This window comes from Haematobia irritans, chromosome 5 (genome assembly GCF_050003625.1).
Source record: "Haematobia irritans isolate KBUSLIRL chromosome 5, ASM5000362v1, whole genome shotgun sequence".
NCBI lineage: Eukaryota > Metazoa > Arthropoda > Insecta > Diptera > Muscidae > Haematobia > Haematobia irritans.
Genome location: NC_134401.1, coordinates 78348409 through 78366155, shown reverse-complemented (window position 1 = coordinate 78366155; position 17747 = coordinate 78348409). Strand labels below are relative to the sequence as shown.

At 31.9% G+C, this 17747-nt stretch overlaps 1 protein-coding gene across 8 annotated transcripts in view; it reads right to left on the bottom strand.

The window, feature by feature from the left end:
• The window catches only part of ZnT41F (Zinc transporter 41F), an 89454-nt gene extending 73919 nt beyond the window's left edge, over positions 1-15535 (bottom strand). For 5 of the 8 annotated variants that reach the window (XM_075310237.1, XM_075310238.1, XM_075310239.1 and 2 more), the window contains exon 1: positions 15225-15535. The gene's annotated coding sequence lies outside the window, so the exon portion shown is untranslated. Of the gene's footprint in view, positions 1-15069; positions 15086-15119 lie in introns of those variants that run through there. The other 3 variants (XM_075310240.1, XM_075310242.1, XM_075310241.1) reach the window with 3 other exon arrangements.
• Between the last annotated feature and the right edge of the window lie 2212 nt (positions 15536-17747).

The following is a 17747-nucleotide window of genomic DNA, read 5'->3' as shown; positions in this document are numbered from 1 at the left end:
AACATATCCTATATTTGAACGATTTTTTGCTTTGTAGTCAAGATGCAAAAAGACAACAAATTCAAAGACAATTTCATTAAATTTAAAGAGTTTTTCTGAATTATTAAAGACAAGTTTTTTTTTTTCATGTTATGATACCCATTTTTAAGTGGAATCATTTAATTATAAGGACACTACGACTTCATTGAAAAGTTTATCGGCTTTTGGACAAGGAAAAAACTTTATATTAGAGAAATGCGTCTTCTATGCTAAGCAAAATTTGCATTCGTATTTTAAAGACATAAAATCTTTGAGCTCACGATAATATTTCAGTGTATGTTAGAGAAGCAATTTTTTTTGACGCCATATATTTTGGAGTCAGCCACCTCACATTGCTGACCAATTTTGTAACAACGTGCTAGAGTTTTCATAAAATGGAAATCAGGTCAATATGGACACTACATGAAAAGTCTGCCACTATTAAATTTAGTACATTTAATTCGCCTATTTGTGACCCCAAATTAATCCCAGATTTCGCTGTTACGGGAAAGCACAAATTTGTACAAGTTATCAAGCAAAAATTTAGAATGAGGTAAGGGCAATGTAAAGATATTTGGAGCAATAATGGTTCTAAGCTAACCCCAGATATCGAAGTGAAGGAACATCGAATCAAAATCGGGACTTCTATCCTCAGGAAAGGGAGCCATCATGGTGCAATGGTTAGCATGCCCGACTTGCATACACAAGGTCGTGGTTTCGAACCCAGTTTCGACCAAACACCAAAATTTGTTTCAGCGGTGGATTATCCCACCTGGTGACATTTCTGAGTATTTCAAAGCTTCTCTAAGTGGTTTCAATGCAATGTGAAACGCTGTTCGGACCCGGCTATAAAAAGGAGATCCCTTGTCATTGAGCTTAACATAGAATCGGACAGCACTCAGCGAAAAGATAGAAGTTCACCACTGTGGTATCACAATGGACTGAATAGTCTAAGTGAGTCTGAAATATCGATCTGCCACTATACCCAACCTAACCTAACCTACTCAGGAAAAAGTAAAATTTTATTTATAACTTCAATTTAAAATTATTTTAGTTTATGAAATTTAGTTAACTCTCGTTAAAAATATTATTATATTTGCTTAATCTAACGACATGAACTAAAAAAAATGAAAAAATAAAGTACCACATTTTTTTGTATTGGTAGCGATTCATATAACCCTTGTATTCTTAGAAAAGTTGTAAACTATTCAGAAATGACGTTCGAATTAGTAAGTGCTACAAGATACTTTGTATAAAAGGTGGGAATGTTAACCATTGCACCATCTACAAAAAAAAAAAAAACTTCTTTATCTAAAAACTCATATGCCTGGTTTATCTATTTCATAGACGATTTTGCAATCAAATTTATTAGAATAAATGATTTTAAAAAAGAAAAAGAAATGGCTACGATCACTTTAAATAATTATCGGGTTATAAAGTTACTTGCAGCTATTCCCATTTTAAATTATTACTGTTATTTATTTATTTGTATTGTTTGTTTCGTTTGGAATAACTGTGAGTGTACGTTTGCTTCACTCATTAAATTTATAATTGAGATAAACAACTTGAAGTATGCTGGCCATAGTGATATGAATTAATCATAATTCATTGATTTTTTTAGGCTGGCGTACAATATTCGATAAATGGTAAACAAAAAACAACTCCTTAATTTGTACTATTATACTTGTTATTGGCCTAGAATTGTACACGCAGAGAAAGAATATGATCACTTTAAATATGTTTCAAGAGCGACGGTAAAAAATGAAACGGAAACGTTCAACGAAAAATCAAAACGGAATGTTCACGGTTTCGTCCGTGAACTTTAGCGATTTCATGAATGGCGTTCGTTTTTCTATGGCCATAAAAGTTTTGCAATAATCGTTAGACGTTGTTGTGTCAACCCAGTCGCTGGTGCAATGTGATAAGGCGACTGTTGACGCGTATGGAGCAGACAATTCTGGTTCGAGTCACAATTGCGAAAAAAATGTCAGATGTATATATAGATAAATTTGTAATGTAATTTTAGAGTAAAAGTAAAAACGTGTAAATTAGTAGTCATAACAATGTGCAGAATTAAAAAACGATACAAAAAATGTGTAAAAATATTTTTCAATAAAATAATATTTAAACTTTGTTTTGACAACGCGTCCATGATTTTTTCTATGGGTGTGAAATAGATTAAAACTCTTATCGTTGAATATAAAAAAGAGTCGAACCACAGTTGAATAGTTCACCACTATGGTATCACACTGAACTGAATAGTCTAGGTTAGCCTCAAATATCTGGCTGCCACTATACTTAACCTAACCTACAGTTGAATAAGGCCTATTCGAGCTATCACAAACTTTGGCATTACTAACTTTTTTCATTTGAGTGTAATTTCTTGATTTTAGTTTGCTGAAATGTATAGGAGTGTAGACATTATTTGATAACAACAATATGTTCGTTTATAGTAAAAAGTTACATCGCAATGAAATAAAATTCAAAGAGCTTCAAGACATTCTGTGATAATATACTTGTCTATAGGTAAACAAGCACACGAAATCAATTTCGAGTTAAGTTTAATTCATGAGATAGGAATATACTGTGAATATACTGCGTCTCCAACGAATATCAAATTGAACATATCATCCCAATTGAGTGAAAATTCCGGCTTCGAGAAGCTTAAAAAGTCAAATAGGGAAATGGATGAAATTTTTAGTAACCACACAAACAAAATGTTCATAATAGAGAGTTATATTGTAGATAGGAAGTTTCAACTTTGCTGTTGTATAGTCCATATCAGTGGGAATTTAAATTGCTAATATAACCGCTATCGGAAATAGTTTCTTAAAAGTTTTTTTAGTCAATACGTCACGCAGAGTAGAAATCTGGCTAATATTGACCCAGAGAGAAAGGGCGCCACACTAGCAAAATTTTGTATCCGACAATGGTAGTTGTAGGTTACACTCAAAGAAGTTTACTTGACATTCCATTAAGGATTTTGGTATTGATTCCGAGCCAAAGATGCGTTTTATTAAAAAAAAAAAGAATCTTTAGAGGAATATCTAGCTTTAAATCTAATCCTGCAAAATCTTCGAAATACAAGGATAAAAAAGATTGTTTTTCATATGTTTGTGTGTAAAAATTATATGTTTGGAATTCAAATTTTTTAACACAATATTTTTAAGTGCAAGCATATAATGTTCATAAACTAGCATAACATGTTTGGGACGTATATGTTAATATGTTAGAACATATTATGTTTGGGACATAAAATGTTTGTAAATATAATATGCTTACATGCAAACATATATTAATTTGGAAATAGCCTATAAACATGTATGTGTTTAGAAAGAGAGACCTAGAGAGTATGATGCAAGTAAAATAATGGAAGTAACCAATTGGCACCTTATAAATATATCCACACACAGAAAATTTCATTAACATTTTTTACTACCAGTGTATGCCCTAAGGTGAAATATAATATGTTTGAACAATACAAACATTATTTTGTTTGGACCAATCCTGAAAATATATATGCTTGAAGCAAAATGTGTTTGGGGTATATGTTACAGAAGCGATTTTTTTTGAGGGTGTAGGTGTTGCTACTTTTTAATTTTAATCTATCATTATGAAGGATTTTGAGTGAATATCTCAGTTAATTTAAAGATGACTTCTTTAAATCAAAAATGTTTGTCAGATTGTTTTTGTTTATTTTAAAGGTCTGTTTAGATCAAAGTATACAAATGCAAATAAAACAAGTTTATTTCATCTTTTTCATGTTAGTTTTTACCAAAAATTAGCCTTTCTGCAAACACATACGACTTTAACGTATATATATATATATTTATATATACATATATAAATATTTTTCCATCGAATCCTAAAGTTAACGATAATGGTTATCGTCATCATCACATCGTTATCAACTGCACATTATATTTAAATTCTAAACAATAATTTTACAACCAACACATAAATTTATTTAGATATGAACAATTGTTTGCTAGCATGTAACACCATTAATTTAGAAATACAAATAAATATGAATTTTTGTTAACGAATAATTTTGTACTTAATTTCACTTTTAAGGCCGGTATAAAGTTGGCATTATCGCGTTAAAATGGCCATGTTTACCCTTTTACTTTTCTTTAATAATTTATTAAAAAAAATAAACATATTCAATTGTTGCTTTGGATCATCCCCCACTAAGTTATAATACAATTTGCCGAAAAGAGTTATAATGTTATTCTGGTTTTACCGGTTCAAGTTTTGCCGCCAAAATGAGAAATAATTTTAGCGGAAAAACTCGAACTCAATGCCCGCTTTTATTTTCGAAAGTATCCGTCAACTCCTCTTGGACTACTTATTAATAAAGAGGAACTAAACTTTGTTTTTATAGATCTTACTGTTTATTTTTCACTGTTTCCCCCTGTTTTCATTTTACTGTCATAACTCTAAAAAGAGTACACTGAAAAAAATATTGTCGTGAGGCCAAAGATTTCATGTCCTTAATATAAGAATACAAATTTTGCTTAGCTTAGAAGACGCATTTCTCTAACATAAAGTTTTTTCATTGTTCAAAAGCCGATAAACTTATCAGTGAATTCGTGTTGTCCTTATAATTAAGTGATTTGACTTAAAAATGGGTATCATAACATGAAAGAAAAAATTTTTGGACTAAGTTAAACTTGACTTTAATAATTCAGAAAAATTCTTTAAAATTAATGAAATTGTCTGAAATTTGTTACATTTTTGCATCTTGACTGCAAAGCAAAAAATCATTCAAAAATAGGACATGTTTTTCAACACTTTATTTTAAAGACTTTTTTGGTTGAAAAAAAAAAGAATTATTAAAGAAAAATAAAAGGCATTTTAGAGCGATGGTGTTAAATGCTAGTAAAAAACTGTTCGCGCCTAAATAAATTTATGTTTATATTATAAAATGATTTATGTATGTTTATACTCGATTCCACGTTCTTCTTTTTTTAGAGTTTTTGAATTCCTTCCAAAATTTCAAACTTTTATTACAAAATTGTTATTTTTCCAATAAAAAACAAGTAAGGAAAGTCTAAAGTCGGGCGTCAAATGTGTTGGGGGCTATATATAAAAGTTTGTCCCAAACATTTAAATATCACTCGATGTGGACAGAATTTGATAGACTTCTGCAAAATCTATAGACTCAAAATTTAAGTCGGCTAATGCACTAGGGTGGAACACAATGTTAGAAAAAAAATATGGGAAACGTTTAAATCTGAAGCAATTTTAAGGAAACTTCGAAAAAGTTTATTTATGGTTTATCGCTCGATATATATGTATTAGAAGTTTAGGAAAATTAGAGTCATTTTTACAACTTTTCGACTAAGCAGTGGCGATTTACCAAGGAAAATGTTGGTATTTTGACCATTTTTGTCGAAATCAGAAAAACATATATATGGGAGCTATATCTAAATCTGAACCGATTTCAACCAAATTTGGCACGCATAGCTAAAATGCTAAATCTACTCCCTGTGCAAAATTTCAACCAAATTGGGTCAAAACTCTAGCTTTTAGGACCATATTAGTCCATATCGGGCGAAAGATATATATGGGAGCTATATCTAAATCTGAACCGATTTCAATCAAATTTTGCACACTTGACTATACGACTAAGTGTTATGCTAATACAAAATTTCAAACAAATCGGTATAAAACTCTGGCTGCTGGGTCCATATTAGTGCATATCGGGCGAAAGATATATATGGGAGCTATATCTAAATCTGAACCGATTTCAATAAAATTTGGCACACTTGACTATAGTACTAATTGTTCTTCTTGTGCAAAATTTTAAGCAAATTAGGGTAAAACTCTGGCTTCTGGGGCCATATAAGTCCATATCGGGCGAAATATATATATGGAAGCTATATCTAAATCTGAACCGATTGCTTCCAAAATCAATAGGGATCTATTCTGAGCCAAAACACATACGTGTGCCAAATTTGAAGTCGATTGGACTAAAACTGCGACCTAGACTTTGATTACAAAAATGTGTTCACGGACAGACGGACAGACGGGCAGACGGACAGACGGACAGACAGACATCGCTATATCGACTCAGGAACCCACCCTGAGCATTTTTGCCAAAGACACCTTGTGTCTATCTCGTCTCCTTCTGGGTGTTGCAAACATATGCACTAACTTATAATACCCTGTTCCACAGTGTGGAGCAGGACCCTTTGCATGCAAGGCGGACATACTAATCACTGCTCCACGTGGCCAAAAAATATATGTTTCTGTTGAATAATGTTTTGTTTGCATCGGCTTGTGGGCACTGCAAACTATGTTATATAAATGTAACATATAACGATAATTGTCTATTGGTGAATATACGTAGCCCAGATCGATTCTTCGTCCAAGCGAAAGGTAAAATTTAAAAAATTATAAAATTGAATAATTTCTTCAACATTATTTGTATTACAGAAAAAGGTGCCAAGAACCACAATCTTCTTGGGGAGAAAATTCTTCCAAGCATATAATATATTTGGGCTCAAAATGCTTCCAAAGATATACTATGTTCACATAAAACAAACATAATAATAATTCGGCAATATCCAATAACATATATGCTTCCTGCAAAATATGTTTGGAACATATGTTAGAGAAGCGATTTTTTTGAGGGTGTACAAGCACAGGAACAACATACACGCTACCAATTGTTCTCATTTGATTCCCTCTCAGTGTTGTTTTGATATGTTTCATCAGCCCTCTCGGTTTTCATTTATATTTCTTTCTCTTGACTATATCTCGCTCTCTAACATACATACATATGTTTACCCGAAATTTCTAAATTATTATATGTTTCCATCCACACAAATTATATTTATGGAAAATTGATGTCTTAAATGTAATATATTCTATCTTATTAAAATATGTGTCTCAAACATTTTATTTTAATTTAGGAATATTATGTTTTTGCAGTGTTTAAAAAAAGTTAGCCTCAAACACATGTTTACATTAGAACATATGAAAAAAATATTTTTCTATCCATGTAAACTTACTTAATTAGAAAAACTTTTGCTTCAAATTACACAAGTTTACACTGAAAATATACATTTGATTAGAGTTGACTTATCTTATGTATTTTGATATGCTGAATTCGAAAAAAAGTTTAAAAAAATTTTTATGGAACAGTTTTTGAGATATCCCACTATTTTTAGTTTTTCGGTCTTTTTCACTAAAAAAATTATATCTCGAGTTAGAAATGTCCGATTATATTGACTGTTGATACTTAATTGAAAGGCATTGAGATGTGATAAGTTAAGCGGTTCAAGAAATAACGATGCAAAAAGGCAAATTTCCAAAATCATGTTTTACAGTGACCCTTTTCCGCCGGAAAATACATACGCGAAAAACTAAAAATAACGGTATATCTCAAAAACTTTTCCAAACAATTTTTTTTATTTTTTTTTCGAATTCAGCAGATCAAAATATCAATTTCGAAAGCAAAGTTCAAAAGTTCTGATTGTTCGATAAGCCTTCTAACACAATTGACAGTAATCATATAAGATACACAAAATAAATAACTTCGGGTGCAAAAACAAAACCTGAAGATTTCAACGAATGTTCACCATCTGCCGGATATAAGTTTCGTTTAAATAGAAAACCCTGTAAATTCAGAGATTAAATTAAATTAGCAATATCAACTACTTTCTGCTCTTTGAGCATTTTATACGTCAGATATTTCACTCGATTACTTTTTATACCCACCACTATAGAATGGTGATGCGGGTATAATAAGTTTGTCATGTCGTTTGTAAAACATCAAAATATCGATTTCCGAGTACATAAAGTATATATATTCTTGATCGGAGAGAAATTCTAAGACGATATAACGATGTCCGGATGTCTGTTGTAATCACGCTACATCCTTCAATAATGCTTAATTTTTGCACAAACTCGTTTTTGTCTCCAAGCAGCTCAAGTTCGAAGATGGGCTATATCGGTCCAGGTTTTGATATAGTCCCCATATAACCCGACCACCGTTTTGGGGTATTGTGCTTCTAAAAACCGTATTTTCTATCTGATTTGCCTGAAATTGGATATTTAGAGATATTTGAGGGCCACAAATAGGTGTGGCGAAAATGGTGCCTATCGGTCCATGTTTTGGTATAGCCACCATATAGACCGATCTCCCGATTTTACTTCTTGGCCTTCTAGAAACCGTATTTTCAATCCGGAATTCTAATGGAATTCTAGAGGTATCGATCCTTGTTTTTATATAGCCCCAATTACTTCATGGGCTTCTAGAAACCATAGTTTTTATCCAATTTGGTGTGTATCGGCGCATGTTTTCAGCATATAGACTGATCTCCCGATTTAACTCCTTGGGCTTATATTAGCCGTAGTTGTTATCAAATTTGCCTGCAATTATCTATTTGGTAAGGCCTCCATATTGACCGATGTTACTTCTTGAGGGTATAGAAGGCGCACTGGTCATGAAAATTGCATAAAACTGAAAGCAAAATTTCCAGATTTTATTTCTTCTAATCATTCGATTAATGGGGGTAAAAATCTACAGATTTTGGATTTCAAATCAAGGCGTTAGTTCATTATTTTCTTGCACACCTACACGAGATGTTTGTGATTGCTTTAAAACTCAAACAAAAATGGTTGTTATAAATCCAGAATCTGATCTAGTCTTCGTAGGTAGAATCTTTAAATTTATCTTCGGGAAGCGTACTGGTTGAATTGGACTTCTTAGAGGAATATCTGTCATCAAACCTCCCGGAAATTCTATATATTATCAACCCGCTATAACGAAGCGTTTTTAAAGGAAACTATTATAATTGATTCGTGGTGGTGGGTATTTAAGATTCAGCCCGGCTGAAACATATAACATGTTTGTCGAAACAATGTTATTTTCTCGGAAGTTATATATCTGGCTTTTTTTGAAGTCGTTTAGCGGGGAAAAAATGCATTTAGCTTTTAGCCTTGTTCTGGTTTTTTTCATGACCCTTTTAGCTTTTTTTGGCTTTTGTTTTTTATTTTCGATATGTTTCTATTGAAATATGGATAAAACGGCGTTTTTATCTAAGTCTTGCTGTCAGAATAAGGTTTTCCACATATTTCAAAGCTCAGTTGAAACATTAATAATGATTCCAGCCATTATGCGGGCATTTTTGCATCAAATACACCTTGTTGTAAAGTTTTTTCTTCATATTCATAAAAGTTATCGTAAACTTTAAATCTAATGGTAGATACAGATACAGATTCCTTAGATAAACTGTCACTAAATTATTAGGAATATAAGCATTTGACTCGTTTATCATTTTTAAGCTATTCTAATATTCTAAAGTTATTATGATATTACTAAATTAAAATAGTAGATATGAATTGCTTTGTACACTGAAAAAATATTGTCGTGAGGCCAAAGATTTCATGAACGCGAATTTTGGTTATAATAGCATTTGTGAATTTCTCTTATATAAACTGTTTTCCTTGTCCAAAAGCCGATAAAGTCGTTTTGTCCTTCTAGTTGAGTGATTCAACTTAAAAATGGTTATCTTTACATGAAAGAAGGCTAGGGTCAATTCTAAACAATTCTTAAAATTAATGAAATAGTCTTTAAATTTGCGCACGGACGAAAAAGACTGTTTTTCATATGTTTGGGTGTAAAAATTATATGTTTGGAACTCAAATTTTTAAACACAATATATTTAAGTGCAAGTATATAATGTTCATAAACTAGCATAACATGTTTGGGACATATATGTTAGAACATATTATGTTTGGGGCATAAAATGTTTGTAAATATAATATGCTTGGATACAAACATATATTAATTTAGAAATAGACTACAAACATATATGTGTTTAGAAAGAGTCATAAAGTGTACACAAAGAAAATTTCATTAAAGATTTAAAAAATACTATGTGTGGATATAAACAAGTATATAAGACTTCGCCAAAAATTGTATATGCTTAAGTAAAAATATTAAAATGAGTATTCGGAGAGAAAATTCATTCGGAACCAAGAGAAAAGACATTTGAAAAAAGAGCACGAGTTTTGTTTATCATTTTCGCTTTACGGGCACAATTTTTTTTTGTTTCGTCAAAACAAATCGGAACGTAGGACGAGTAAGTCAAAATATTCAAACAAAGGTAATTAAAGGGATCTTGATAAAAACTAACGAAAGGGCACTATACACTGAAAAAAAAGCATGCCCGGTTCCAAAGATTGTGTTTCTACTTTAACAATTTTGGTATTGATTCCGAGCCAATGAAGCGGAGAATTCAAGCAAGGATACTTTTAAGACACAATTCTCTTTTAAATGTGGGTTTTGTGTATTTGACTCTATGAAGCAAATTTTAATTTTTCGCTTTTCCAGATTTTTTCATATGCTATAAAAAGTCCGTTAAAAACAAGACTTCCAGTAGAAATTATGTTATGTTTCAAGTAAAAACGTCTTTAAAATAAAGTGCTGAAAAACATGTAGCGGCAAAACTCGAATCGGTAAAACCAGAATAACATTATAACTTTTTTTCGGTAAATTGTATTATAACATGGTGGGGAATGATCCAAAGCAACAATTGAATAAGTTTATTTTCTTTAAAATAAATTATTAAAGAAAAGTAAATGGGTAAACATGGCCATTTTAACGCGATAATGCCAACTTTATACCGGCCTTAAGAATTAAATTAAGTACAAAATTATTCGTTAATACAAATTCATATTTATTTGTATTTCTAAATTAATGGTGCTACATGCCAGCAAACAATTGTTCACACCAAAATAAATGTATGTGCTGGTTGTAAAATTACTGTTTAGAATATAAATATAATATGCTTTTGAATGGTTATCGTTAACCTTAGGATTCGATGGAAAAATATTTATATATATACTCGACTTCACGTTCTTCTTTTGTAAGAGTTTTTGAATTTCTTCGAAAATTTCAAACTTGTATACAAAAACTTTTTTTGTTCCAAAATTTTTATTTTTGCAATAAAAAAATAATATATGATTTGAACTCAGTCCATTTCGTTTATATCAAGCACTGTTCTTTTCTGACTTTAAGTCTTTTATAAGACACACTTTACAGTTTCGTAGTAAAAATTTAATATAATAGTATGTAATGTTGAACACATTTTCGGGATATTCCGAACGTATCTGGAATATATGTAAAAAAAAAAATAAAAAAAAATTGGTGTCGGTCGAAGCAGGGATCGAACCCAGGACCCTTGGTATGCAAGGCGGACGTACCAACCACTGATCCACGTCGCCAACAAATGTATGTTTAAAAATGTTATGTTGTTAAACAATGTTATGTTTGCATCGTCTCGTGGGCGCCGCAAGCTATACTATATAAATATAACTTATAACGATAATTATCTCTTGATGACCGTAACAGCTACCTAGCCCAGTGGGTAATGTGCTGGCTTACAAACTGTGTGGTTCGCTGTTCGAATCCCCGTGCGGCAAAAGGTAAAATTTAAAAAAAATATAAAATTTAATAATTTCTTCTACAATGTTTGTATTACAGAAAGAGGTGCTAAGAACTAAAAAAACAAGTGGAAGTGAGAAAAATGTGAGGGAATATACAATTAGGCAGAAAACAATTTTTGAGCACAATCTTTTTTGGGAGAAAATTCCTCTAAGCATATAATATTTTTGGGTTCAAAATGTTTCAAAACATATTATATATTCACATAATAACATATAGTTTTTTTTGGAAGACAACATTATTGAATTTGGATGGAAACATACATAATGTTTGGAACTTAGACTACCCAAACATATTATATTGTTTAGACCAATATGCTTTCAAACATATTATATATTGGAAGAAATCAAATATATAAATGTTTGGGCAATACCCAAAAATTTATATGCTTGAAGCAAAATGTGTTTGGGAGTATAAGTTACAGAAGCGATTTTTTTTGAGGGTGCGGAGTTTTTGTATCTTGACCACAAACCAAAAAAGCGTTCAAAAATTGAAGATGTTTTTCAACGCTATTTCATTTCATTCCTGAAGAAAAAGCTGAAAAAACGAATAAATTCAAATTTGACTCGGAATCAATACCAAAATCATTAGTGTACAAAATCTTTGGAACCGGACATGCTTTTTTTCAGTGTATGTAAGAAATAATAAGGGAAATAGAGTTTTGAATGTGGTATTATTTTTTAACATCAAAAAATTACAATAAATAAACTCGTATTGATAGGATCAAAACATTTTTAAACGCGCGATAAAACAAATCTGTTATTTATTAATGGAATGGATTTACATTTACGAAAATTGGACAACAATAGGTTTGTTTGGGTAATTTTCCAATAAAAGTTATTCAGTATAATTTTGCAAGACAGCAAGAATGGTTTTATTCTCTTGGGTAAAGAAGTGTACACTTTCACGAATTTATCATTAATTCAGCGGTTTTAAACCAAATAAAACGAAATATATTGATATTTTCTAATACACTTCTATGTGAAATTGCGCAATATATCGCACATTGGATTTGTTGATGATTAACCAGCTGATAATTGCAAGTTTTTACTGGGAAATGTAAACGACGGACTTCCAGTAAAATTTTGTGATAGTAATCAAAATGTATCGAGTACCCAAACAGAACTCATATGTTACAGTCTCACAGAAGTAGAATTAAAACAAGTAAGGAAAGTCTAAAGTCGGGCGGGGCCGACTATATTATACCCTTCACCACTTTGTAAGCCCACATTTTCGATACCATATCAAATCCGTCCATGTGTTGGATGCTATATGAATCCATACACATATATTCTGTATATCTGAGCAGATCTGTACAGAGTTCTGCAATACTTATAGCTTTTACATTTATGTCGGCTAATGCGCTGAGGTGGAACACAATGTTAGTAAAAAAATATAGGAAACATTTAAATATGAACCAATTTTGAGGCAACTTCGCAAAAGTGTATTTATGATTTATTGGTCTATATATGTGTAATAGAGTAATAGGAAAATTTGAGTCATTTTGATAAGTTTTCGACTTAGCAGTGGCGATTTGATAAGGAAAATGTAGGTATTTCGGCCAGTTTTGCCTAAATAGGAAAAACATATATATGGAATCTATATCGAAATCTGAACCGATTGCAATCAAATTTCACATGCATAGTTACTATGTTGAATCTACTCCCTGTGCAAAATTTCACGTAAATCGTATAACAACTTTGACCTCTGTGGTCATATGACAGAAAATCGGGCGAAAGATATATACGGGAGCTATATCAAAATCTGAACCGATTTCAACCAAAATAAACACGCATATGCAGAACCTTAATTCTACTGCCTGTGCAAAGTTTCAAGTTCAATTCTACTCCCTCTGCAAAATTTCACGTAAATCAGAGTAGCACTTTTGCCTCTGTGGGCATATTAGTCCAAATCGGGCGAATGATATATATGGGAGCTATATCTAAATCTAATTCACCACTGTGGTATCACAATGGACTGACTAGTCTAAGTGAGCCTGATACATCGGGCTGCCACATAACCTAACCCAACCTAAATCTGAATCGACTTCAACTAAATTTTGCACAATTAACGATACTATAAAACGTACTCCTTGTGCAAAATTTCAAGCAACTCAGGGCAAAATTCTGGCTTTTGAGGCCATATAAATCCAAATCGGACGAAAGGTATATATGGGAGCTTTATCTAAATCGGAACCGATTTTAACCAAATTAAGCACACTTAACGATACTATTAAGCGTACTTGTTGTGCAAAATTTGAAGCAAATCAGGGCAAAACTCTGGCTTTTGGGGCCATATAAGTCCAAATCGGTCGAAAGATATATATGGGAGCTATATCTAAATCTGAACCGATTTCAACTAAATTTGGTACAATTAACGATACTATTAAACGTACCCCTTGTAAAAAATTTTAATCAAATCAGGCAAAAACTCTGGCTTTTGAAGCCATATAAGTCAAAATCGGACGAAAGATATATAGGGGAGCTATATCTAAATCTGAACCGATTTCAACTAAATTTGGCACAATTAAGGATACTATTAAACGTACTCGTTGTGCAAAATTTGAAGCAAATCAGGGCAAAACTGTCGCTTTTGGGGTCATATAAGTCCAAATCGGAGGAAAGATATATATGGGAGCTATATATAAATCTGAACCGATTTAGCTGATATTTGGCCGTTTTTACGGGACCGACAAAACATTCAGATGTACAAAATTTGAAGAACGTCGGTTCATAAATACGTGAATTATGATCAAATCGGTGATAACTATATATGGCAGCTATATCTAAATCTGAACCGATTTTTTCCAAAATCAATAGCGATTGTCTTCTACCCGAAGAAAGACGTTATGTCAAATTTGAGGACGATCGGACTTAAACTGCGACCTGTACTTTGTGCACAAAATTACATATACAGACAGACGGACAGACAGACAGAAAGACAGACAGACAGACGGACATCGCTAAATCGACTCAGAATTTAATTGCTATATTAAGCTAAATTAGATATATTTTTTTTCCTTACTTTGTTTCCCCCATTATTATTACTGGCCACAACGAAAGTGACTTAAATCATGGTGACTTTATAAGTCCAATATATGACAAAGACAAAAATAAACGAATTATTTGGCTCAATCTACTATCAGAATTTAACCGACATAATTTGTTGCCACAACTAATTTGACAATAACAAATATTAGCTCTGAAGCATTGAAGTTCATACAGGCAAATGTTGGTTGTAGCCACAATCAGCCACCAGATCTGTTAACACAACCGAATTATTTGGTATATTGACTCTTTAGGTTTTAGTGACACTTTGCAATAAAAAATCAGTTAACAGAACGGAACAAAACAAAAACTTCTGTTTAATGAATAGCTTAATAACTAACGATGCTCCACACAACCAAAAATAATGAGTATGAACTATCCTTTTATTGTCGTGATACTGGTTAGTTTTCACTATCTTCTACATGTAACGTAATTAAAATTTCTCAAGAAAGAATCTTATGTGGATCCGCCTGAAACAAACTTTAATAAAATAACTCGATAATTGTCAAACTATTTCTAATCTATTCTCTAATTCAACATTACTATTTTTGTAAAACACTGTTTGAATATTATTATATTTTAACTGGTCTTGCCTATAAAATCACATTTAATTTAGTTGTTACTATGGATTGGGCTTCAATTATCACTTTTAGAACATAGACATTTTCATAACCCACTTCTGCGGGCATTAACCGTACATTTCTTTGTTTGCCCGCTAAACAACCGATAAAAGAAGAGTTGACGGGTTTCCAAATGGCACTTTATCACTCCGAGACACGCGATTATGCGGAATTTATATTTCTGTTTTGTTGATCATGAAGCAACCACCCCCACTCATGGTGGGTCCCCAAATCACTTGTGTTAATGCGTGCGCGACGGACGTATTTATCGCTCGGTACTTAATATTTCCGACGTATTTACATTTGATGTGTTTGTTTTGACGATGAACTAACGGACGGACGATCACACCTTGTTGCGTCTACAATTCCAACTGAATAAGCAGAACCTCATGTTAGGTAGACTGAGTGTTTCGCTTTGGTGGGTTCTGTCAACGATCGTCAGCGCTATGATGAGCGCCAATTTTTGTTGCCTTATCACATTTCTTCATTGTTTAGGAAGCAGTGCATCGAACGACACAATCTCACGCAAGGGTTGCCACGTATATTTGTTACAATATTAGTACAATTTTTCTGTGCATGTATTTAAACAAGGAATTTGTAGTTCGGCAATAGAAAAAATAATAAATTATGTTAAATATCTAAATCAAATTGATTCCTTATGCATAATTTAAACGTTTTTGTGGAAATCAATAAACCAGAAGTCTAACAGCCGTATTCATAAAAAGTTGATTGACGTTTATGAACGATTGATAAATTATTTCGTAAAAAATAGCATTCATAAACGATTAATAGCTTACCAAACCTTTAACAAGTCTTTGGTAAATTGTAAAAATTTATTGTAGAATGTACCCTTCTTTAACTCTTTGATAAACCTATAAATTTATCGCTGTTTTATGCTATTTTGTATATCATTATATGCCAATGCGTATAAAATGGGCGATCTTTTCTTATAAAAACCCTATTTTGATGCCATTTTTCAAAATACTAATCCAAATAAGAGAAGTGCAGAAATAGACGTACAAAATTCATACCAACCAATATTATGTAAATTTAACGTCATCTTAAACTTCCTTTTGTTACTTTAATGAAAAATGCGTCGAAAATTAGCTCGAGAAATTAAATAGATGAATTCCATTATATTTGTGATGTGTTTTTAATAACAATAGACTTTATATTCGAATACAATCCGGTTCGATTAATACTAATATTGATACTAACATATTGACTAATTATAAAATTATTGTATATTGTGAGTAATGCATTCTGTATAAATTAATTTAGCCTGAAAAATTATGTTTCGCCACAAAATCATTAAAATGTTGAGACTTTATTTTTATTAAGATCAACCGGTTATAATTCGATCTTCATCACTACGATGAAAATGACAAGATGTAATGACATGTGTTGCCACCTGATCACTAAAAACGCATGATAACTATAATAGTGTTATTAATGATTAATGAATACCTATTTTTATATAAGGCTTATAGAATAAAAAGAGCGTGATAGCTATCACTGGTTTAGAGTGCACGTTAATGATTTTTTTATGAATAAGGCCGTAAATATTTGAGGTTCACAGAATACAGATTTTCTATTCCAAATTGTAATAAACAGTGTGGCATCGCTGTTTTTCACCAACCACACATTCTGCTAGTGCTCATGGTGAGAGCACTTCTCTTCATTTTGGGGTGTTGGGTGGTTTATATTGCATGCATTTACTTCAAGGGGAAAGAATGTAAATAAACAAACTGAAAACTTAGATAAATGCGAGCAGTTCAATATTACGCCTAACATTAACAACATGTTCACAGATAGACCTCCCCAATTGCTTCGCCTACAGAAATGAGTACTTAATAATAACACAAAATAAATATAATATTCGGCATTAGGGGTGTATACGTGTCACTAAATTTTAGTAACTGGGAAAATTCACTCTACTCATTGGTGATTGTGCGTACATGATTTTATTTTATATCAAAAAAGATTGAATTTTTTTTTCATTTAATCAGCCAGCAATTCACTACGTTATGTTAGTATTCACCCCAAAGTAACCACACAGATATTGTTCTACGTCGATCTATAATCATATATACTCAGCTTTCATATGGACTGATCCCAAAATTAGATTTCCTGAGGGCGGTTCACTAGGAATATAAATCCCGAAGGGAGTAAATGTTCTTTAACAAAAAATTCTACTGAACGGAGATCGAGTGGTCTCAAAAAGATCTGAAACAAATCTTCAATATTATTGAAATCGTCGATTTTCTGTATCCAGGCGAATGAATAAAATCTAAAATCTCGGAGGAAAATAGGCTTCCATTTAGCGTTGGCGTTTGGTATGATTTACCTAAATCATAAATATGTAATTCGGTTTGTGTCCGCAGGCAGTTCAAGTTCGAAGTTGAGCTGTAACGAACTATTTGCTGAAATGATCTAACTTATAGAGAATTTAGAACGAAATTTTAGAGTTACCCCAATTTCATGAAGCTCGGATAGTGCTACGATAGCTAACGAAATTTTAAACTGTACTATGGACACATTTGTCACGTCACCTATTCCATATGTCAGTTAGGAAATTAACTGCTGAACAATTTTCAGTTA